Genomic DNA, 8,178 nt, shown 5'->3' with positions numbered 1-8,178 from the left:
AACAAGGTGGATTTTATCACAGCAGAAAACCACATCATGGCATAGTCAGAATTGAATTTAGCCCTTCCAGATCAAGTGTGATCTTTGGCCAAATTATTATATTTAACCTCACTGTGAAAAAGATGTCCTAAATTATGAAGACCCTGCTCTGCCCTTGAATAAGCACATCAGACATAGACCTCAGTGGGAGGAGTATTGGCTGCTTTTATGGTAAGGATTCAGTCGTAAGTGACCTCATACTTTTGCATGTGGTCTGCCACTTAGGCACATCAAGGTTGCAAAGGATACTTCTTTGCTTTAATTTATTTTTTTTCATATTATTTATCAGTGGTGCAGTTTTTGTGGCTTAATTAATTCTTTTATACTGTCTCCTTCCATCCCAATCATATTTGAGTCTTTCTTCTTGCTAACATTTTCCAGCATATTTTTCATCTCTGTGTAGAACCACAATGTTAATGAACAACAATTATCTTTCTTACTTATGTGAGAACTTTAATGAAGCTTCATTAAAATTAACATGGCACAATATTACTGGCAGAGCTGTACAAAACCTTTTTTCATTTATAACCTTTTAATTTCTTTCTTTTTTTATTAATTAGAAATTTTAACTTACTGTAGTTTGCTGGGCAATAATCAGTGATTTCACTGGGAACTATTTCCTCAACAGCTTCACAAAGCTAGGACCTAAGGGGGAAAACAAGGCTGTGTCCTTTAGAGGAATCTACTGTACCTTAGCACTTAGTTAATCTCCTAGTCAAACACACTCAGGAAAATGAAAGCTGCATGTCACATTGTCAGAGCGAGGAATCGGTTAAACACTTCTCATTTGATTCCCTGTTTCAGAAAAGACAACACATGGTGAAAGAATGCCGTCTGTATGCCTTTAGCTGGAGTAAATATAAACAGACGTGCTTTTATGTGTAGCAGTGTCACAGACAGCCCAAAATTGCAACTAGCTTCATTACAAAAGCTTAGCTTCTGTGGCATTTTGTCTGAGATTATGATTAACTGTAGTAGCTACACCTTAAAACTCCATTTCAACTGCAGATTTTTAAAAGGGTTAAAAATATTATTTGAACCAAATAGAAGAAAACATTGTTCATGCAGTTGGGGTTTAAATTTCGTTCACAAAATCTAGTTCATGATTTAAATATGTTTGCAGCTTAATAGTTGTACAACAATATCTGTGATTTTAGTTTGACACACAAAATGATTTCTTCTGCATCCTTCCTATGTATTTTCAGGAGAGAGTTAAGCCTTTCTGAAATAAAACTAAATTGCAACAGCAAGTGTTGTACTGTCATTTTAATGACAGCAGAAGACTTTAAGTATGGAATGAATCAATTATTGCAAGCACAGCCCCTGTTTAAATCACTGACGGCAAACCAACCCCAGGATTATAAAATGAATCTGTGACAAGTATTCAAGGTTTCAGCATATTCTCGGTAATGAGGATTAAGTACCTACTATCTGTGAAAGAAAAGTTTTATTCACTTACTAAAGAATATGTGAGTAATCATTAAGAGAGGTCAGATTAACTGAGGTACTTTTTAAAAAAGGGCATCCAGTACAACATCTGCTGGAAAATCAATGATAAATATGTCAATTTTTTAGAAAAAGGGAAAGATTAAGAGTAAAGCAGTGTAATGGAATGACTTAATGCTCTGTTTTTAAAGAATGGAGAGGAATTATAATGACATCATAAACTATCATTATGAAACTTTTTGACATTTTCATGTCAAGAAAAAGACTCTTTCTGAAGCAAGAACAAATAGTGATTTCTGCTGTCCATGGGTGATTCAGTCAAGTTCAAATAAATCCTGATCTTACACTGAGAAATGATGAAAAAACTTTTGCACTGTGCTGGCATACATTAAATTTTCTTGTATTTAATATTTTTACATAAGGACAGAAATAGAGTACAAAATTCTAATTATAGTTGAGCTGTTAAAATGGAAATGTTTTTAATTTGAATGTATGCCACTAACTTCTGGAGAAGCCTTTATGGTAAATATTTCATATCACTCTGCTCTCTTTACCATAACACAAGCAATATCTAACTGTCTTTTTTTTTCTGTTCAATTTCCACAAAATAATATGAAATTGAGAAGCAGCGTTATTGTAATTGTAGACCAACATCATTTGATGATAGAAAAAGGCATTGTGTTCTATCATCATTTTTATTTTAATTATTAATGAACACCTTTGCTTTAACTGTCAGAATTTTTTATTAATGTCTTAGGATATTTGCATACTCTTTGCCTTTATTTCAGGGAAGAATGTAGAGCCAAATATGTATTTATTTCTAGTATATTAATAGGATTTCACCTGGAAGGTTTTTCTTTTGAAGGTTTTAACAATTGATATCACATTGATCAAGAGGTGCTTTATTTACGCTGGGATAAGGGGATAAAAAATAAATGCAATACTCCTACACTTTATCATTTGAAATCCTCCTAAATATCCAGATTCTGTATATATAAAATATATATAAAATAACAGAGTAACTTTAGTTGAAAAGAAAAAGAAATTTCTGTTGCTTGTAACAAAATGATGTGCTTTTTTATATGAACTGCTTAATTTCTCTTGCTTTGTTTTTACTAAAATTGTGTTTCTTTTCTTTGTGACTGTGTATGTTTCTTCCTATTTATGCAGTGCATCTTTGGCCCATTACAAATGGTTCATAGTTCAGTATTTTCATTCTGACCTGAGCAGTCAATTCCTACAAATTAATCCAATATGTCTAAATCTTGCAAAGTGGTACATTTGTTAAAAGAAAATTTTCTGCAGTAGGATTGAGAATGTTAATAGTTCAAATTGGAAAAACACTATTGCATAATTTTGCAATAACCATATTTTAATTGAATCAAACATTAGTAAATACATTTGTAAACTGTGACATTTACTTAAAATATGTTTATACTAGAAAAGAAAACTGTGAAATACTTACAAAAATATGAGGATGAGCATTTTAGTTAGGAAAATATCTGCACTATCTTCTGTAATTATTTTGATTTTTGTTTCTCTAAGACAGATGCCAAATACAGTTCAACTATTGAATTCAAACATTTTGCTGTTTCTCTCTTCCAGGAATCATCATATTCCATTTGTACACTTCAGCAGAGCCTTTTTAAAATTCCCTTTTTCATTATTTTGAGGGAGCAGGTTCAAGTTGCTGGCTATAGTTTACAAAAAGGATGTTTCTCAGTAACTGCTTGCATATACTTTACAATTTATTTTAAAGAGTTAGAGTACATGCTTAGAAAGAAGCCTGAAGTGCTATATTTAAAGGACTTACCAGTGTTTTACAGAAAAGAAAACAGAAGAAATTCGTGAAAATGCATAAGCATAAACATTTGTTTCCATTGTGCAGGTGGTGGAATGGAGTTTTGCAGTAAAAGTGTGGCATCTGGTGGTCCAGAGGAGAAATGGCAGCCCACTCTGTGAAGAAAGAAATGGTCACAGGCTGAACTAGCTCATCAGCTTTAATAGAATTATTATTTCCAGGTGTGCGTGTATGGGAAGATTCTGGCTCCTGGATAACCCCCCAGTATTAACTGCTGCAGCTTTGTTTTGTGTCGTTCCTGCAGAAGGCCTGTATTTCTTCTCAAAGAGAGAAATATTTTCATATATTTTCAGAACTGTGATGATTTTTCAATGTCAGATAATGACTCTTGTAACCACCAAAAGCAGATGGGGAATACCATTCCCAAAAAGCTGTGTTTGAAGGTCTGAAAATGAATTAGGAGAATTTTAGGATAGTGAAACCCAAGTACAGTGTGCTAAGAGAGGGGAATTTCTTTTTCTTTTTTTTTCTTTTTTTTTTTTTTTTTCTGGTCCAAAAGACTGCTCCCAAGCAAAATTTCTTTAAAGAATTATCTGCTAAGTTTCCAAGCTAGCTTTAAGTTAAACAGTAATCCATCTCTTACTCATATACCAAATATACACTTATAAACAGTGATGAAGACTAAAAGAGATCTTTTAGTCTTCTGTCTGTGGATTGTCCATTCTCCTGATTACCTTGCTAACGCTTCCCCAGACAAGTTTACTTTTCAGTTATCTTTTGTGAATGGGGCTAGCCAGTTTCATAGCATTCCACATGAGATCTATCCAGAGCTCTGCTAATGGTATGAATTCCCTATCTTTGTGGAAAATACTTCACGTGATGTTGCCTTTTATTTTCCATGGCTGCAACTTGAACAAGTTTACAGAAGTGCTTGAACAAATGGTATCCTAAGTCACCTCTTCATCTCAAAATGTTCAGAGAAGCTCCTTAATAATTTCCCTCCAAACTAATGACTCCTCCTCAACGCTACCTGGTATCACCACTCTTCATCAATTCCTTCATCTGTCTTTCAGTTTCCCCTACTAACATCATTCTTCCATAATCCATTATTATTTCCTGTCCATCAGACTGGATGCTTTATTGAAGTTCAGAGGGATCATATATCCAGAATTTCCTTTGTCTTGAAATAAAAGACAAGTAACAGGTGGGTATATGTTATCCTTTGAATAGATTTATTTGACATTTGTCCCTGCTTTTTTGGAATTATTATTTCCTTTAAATTCCTTTTAGATATTAGATGTTGCAATCAAGCCCCCTTACCTGAGCACATTCAGGTCTTTTGCTTTATACTTTTCAGTATATAAATATTTCAAGTATTTGCAAGGTGTAACGAAGCATGATTTTTGACAATGCATTATCATTACACTTTTGGACTTAAAAGCCAGAGGTTATTTTGCTGATCTCTTTTCATTTCTTATACTTTGTATGATGTTTTTTCCTAGTGCTTTTTCGAGGTTATTATTTATCCATTCGGAAAGTTTCTTCCCCTGAGCTGCATAAACGTTCTAGGTAGTGCTAGATAGCTTGACATAATGACATGCCAGATCTCTTCCACATCCAGGTCCCTGGATCTTCCCTGCAGTCCTGCTTTTTGTTTGTTTGTTTGTTTGTTCGTTTGTCTTTTAATTTCTAAATGAAATGGAAGGACATTTAAGGATGACTCATCCCGAGATATTTATTAAACACACTCTTCCAGTAACAACCTGTTCATAAAAAGGCTGTCTTAAAAGAAAAAAAGTAACATGGAAGAAAGTAACAACAAATTACAAATAGTTATATATTTCTATGTTGCTTGCTTTCTGTACTTAGTATATTTTCCATTTCCATCCTGGGGAAGGGTCATAACCATGTATGTATGTCAAGTACATAAAACCACTTTGAGTACAAGAAAAATGAGTACCACTGAAGGGCGGCACTTTTGCTGAGTGTAAATTGTAGGCTGATCTATGCACTACTTCAACAGTCTTTTGGATTTGTCCCATGTTTGTACAACAGAGAAGAAAAAGTCATGGTTCACTGTTATATTTGAACGAAAAAGTCTTGAGAAGGCTTCAGTCACATGCATTCTGTAGAAGAAAAGGCAAACTGTTATTTTCCTTCTGGCAATGGGGCAGTTTAGACATTTTCATCACACAGGAACACAGGGCTGATGCACCACCAACGGTGAACTCTGCAGACAGAAGTGCTGGCTTCCAAGCAGCTCTAGAGTTACGCTTTTGATGAGACCAGGCATCCTCAATAAGGAGTGCTAATGATGATCATCTCACACCAGGACTTTACATAAACTTGAGAGAGATTCTCTGTTATTCTCCTTTTCACAGATGAGGAAACAGTCACAGATATGGGCTTTGTTTCAGACAGCTTTTCAAACAACAGGCGTGAATGTTGTGTTGATGGATTAGTGATGAGCCGTAAATGCTAGTACATAAAAGTACTTCTGTTGCATACCAAGATAACAGAGTGAATTTTGGGCTGATTTTCAACACTGCTTGCTTTTTTTTTTTTTTTTTTTTTTTTTTTTTTTTTTTTTTTTTGCAGAGGGTGTCTGATGCTGAATTGTGCTTGTAGAGAACAGCATGAATTCTCAAGGTATTGTGCAAACCACAAAGGCTGGGATCAAGTTTCCTCTCACAGTGTATTTACAGAGCATGCCTGCCATTGTCAGACTTGTCAACACTCATGGTCTCTTTGCTTTTTACCCTATGCTTATCCCATCTCTTCTTTCATTAAAAAATGTGAATGCTTCTGTCCTTGTGGATTTGTAAAGGGAAAATATAATCCCCAAAGGCTTAGAAACCAGACAGCAAATTAAAAATGCCAACACTGATTATTCTTTGAGCTTCTATTATTTTAAAGGCAATCTCCTGTCTTTCCAGGTCTGATTTGTGGATTCTGAATTGCAAAGTTCAGCGATCCTTGCACTTGGCAAGCACCTGGAATTGAAGCTTGTGCAACCAAGCTCTGTATGTAATTCTGTAAAATGAGGGCTGTTTATCTCAGCGGCTGAAATATTCATTATTGAAAATAAGCATTTCAGTGTTCAGAGGCAGAATCGTGGGATGAGAATAACAACGATCTGGGAAGTAGTAAAAAATTTCATGTCTCTAAGCGGTGTAAGGTCTGACCCTGCAGAAGGGCGATAGGAGAACTCCTTCGGCCTTGGAGCTGCTTTCTGACTCCGTCCCATTGTTTCAGCTTGGCTGCTATTGGTGGTGGCAGGGAAATACCGATTTTGGCTGAAAGAGAGGAGGACGATGAGAGAAGGGATGAAATTGGAAAACACCAACCTTTGCATCTTTTCCTGAATGTTCTAGTAATTGGCAGGCAGTATGGGCTTTGTGTTAAAAAGGAGCCTATTACCACTTCTATTGAAAAAGCACCTGCCATTTGGCCACATTTTATGCGTGAGAAATCACCCCACTTCAGTGTAGCAGCGAAATGCTCTCAGATTCTTTCTTTGCTTTGCTTTCTTTCTGCACTCAGACTTTGCAGGTTGCACACAGTATTCTCAAAGGCCGGAGGAACTGGCTCTCTCAAGCACAGGCCCCAATAAATGAATTTGAGCTCACTTGGGAACTTGCTTGTCCTGTACATCAGTGTTTACTGGCACTGATTCAGCAGGTTAAGAGCCAGTTTGAAATGCTGAAGGAACAAAAAGCAGAAAGTAGATATGAGGGGGAAATGTAGATTGAGACAAGCATATAGTGGGAGTTTTCCAGTTTAGATTTGAGGCAAAGCCAAACAGAGCTATTGTCACATCCTCTACAATAACGTTTTGATGTGCAGTCTCCACATTGATATGATTAATTGTTAAGTCAAATAAGAGACAGTGTGACAGAAATGTTATTTAACTGATTTGCCAAACTGAATAAAGTATGGTCTGGTCTTGTTTACAATCAAAATGGGAAAGAGTTTACCAGGATATCTAGGGGTCTCCAACAAGAGAAAAAAAACAGATTCAAAGCAAACACTTTCCAGAGCTGCCTTAGAGAGTGGTTCTCAACTCTGGTTCTGTTACAGCATTTCTCTTACTGCTTCTTCCAGCTTCTTCCCTATGGTTGCTTGCTGGGAACAGAACAACCAATCAATCATAGCCACTGCCAAAATCAGCAGGGATGTGCTTCAGAGCTACGATGCATTACTTAGTACTGCATACACAAAACGAATCAGGCCCTTAGTATCTAAATTAAATCCCTCTGTGCCTTATTTCCCCTTCCACTAAATGAGGATATAACAACCTCACTACACCATGAACATGTGAAGATAAACTAATCCAGGTTTGTAAAGTCAAATTGAAGTTGCGTGTACTCGCAGCAAGGGGCTATACTCTGAAAACTGAGGATAAAAGGAATGTTAAGCAGATGCTTTTTAAATGAGCATTGTGCAGCCTGTGCAGTCAGAGAAACAGATGTCTTGCAGAAATACAGCTCATAATCATGTAACTTCAGTTGTTACTGAATGTGGGTGGGAGAAGGGAACTACCTTACCAAGCTCTGAACACTGGAACATACGTTCGGTCTTGTCAGCAAGGGAAAATTTCTTTAAAAAGAAAAAAAAAAAAAGAAAAAAAAGCAAAAGGAACTAATTGCAAAAAATAATAAAAGGAAAATTTAGCTGATGTTGAACTAAAGGAATCAATCACAATGCGGTGAGATTGCATCTGTGCCACCTCCGTCAGAAAATTTAGAGTTCCCTTGGATCATGTGTCTCTTATCCACATACTAATGAAGGGCACTCTGACATAAGTTATTAGATGTGATTAGATCACATCCTATGGTGATATAGCACCAGTAAATGTTTTCGAGTGCTGCATTAAAAGCTGAATGTTTGGG

At 35.9% G+C, this 8,178-nt stretch overlaps 1 long non-coding RNA gene across 1 annotated transcript; it reads left to right on the top strand.

Annotated features, from left to right (window-relative positions):
* Window positions 1–3,889: 3,889 nt before the first annotated feature.
* LOC149918878 (uncharacterized) lies at window positions 3,890–7,865 on the top strand. The gene is made up of 3 exons (XR_016464627.1): window positions 3,890–4,490; window positions 5,885–5,935; window positions 6,223–7,865. It is a non-coding gene; the product is annotated as an uncharacterized LOC149918878 (long non-coding RNA).
* Window positions 7,866–8,178: the final 313 nt, after the last annotated feature.

This window comes from Phasianus colchicus, chromosome 2 (genome assembly GCF_987193195.1).
Source record: "Phasianus colchicus chromosome 2, bPhaCol1.hap1.1, whole genome shotgun sequence".
Classification (NCBI taxonomy): Eukaryota; Metazoa; Chordata; class Aves; order Galliformes; family Phasianidae; genus Phasianus; species Phasianus colchicus.
The sequence above is the reverse complement of the archived record's forward strand: the minus strand, read 5'-3'. Positions and strand labels throughout refer to the sequence as shown.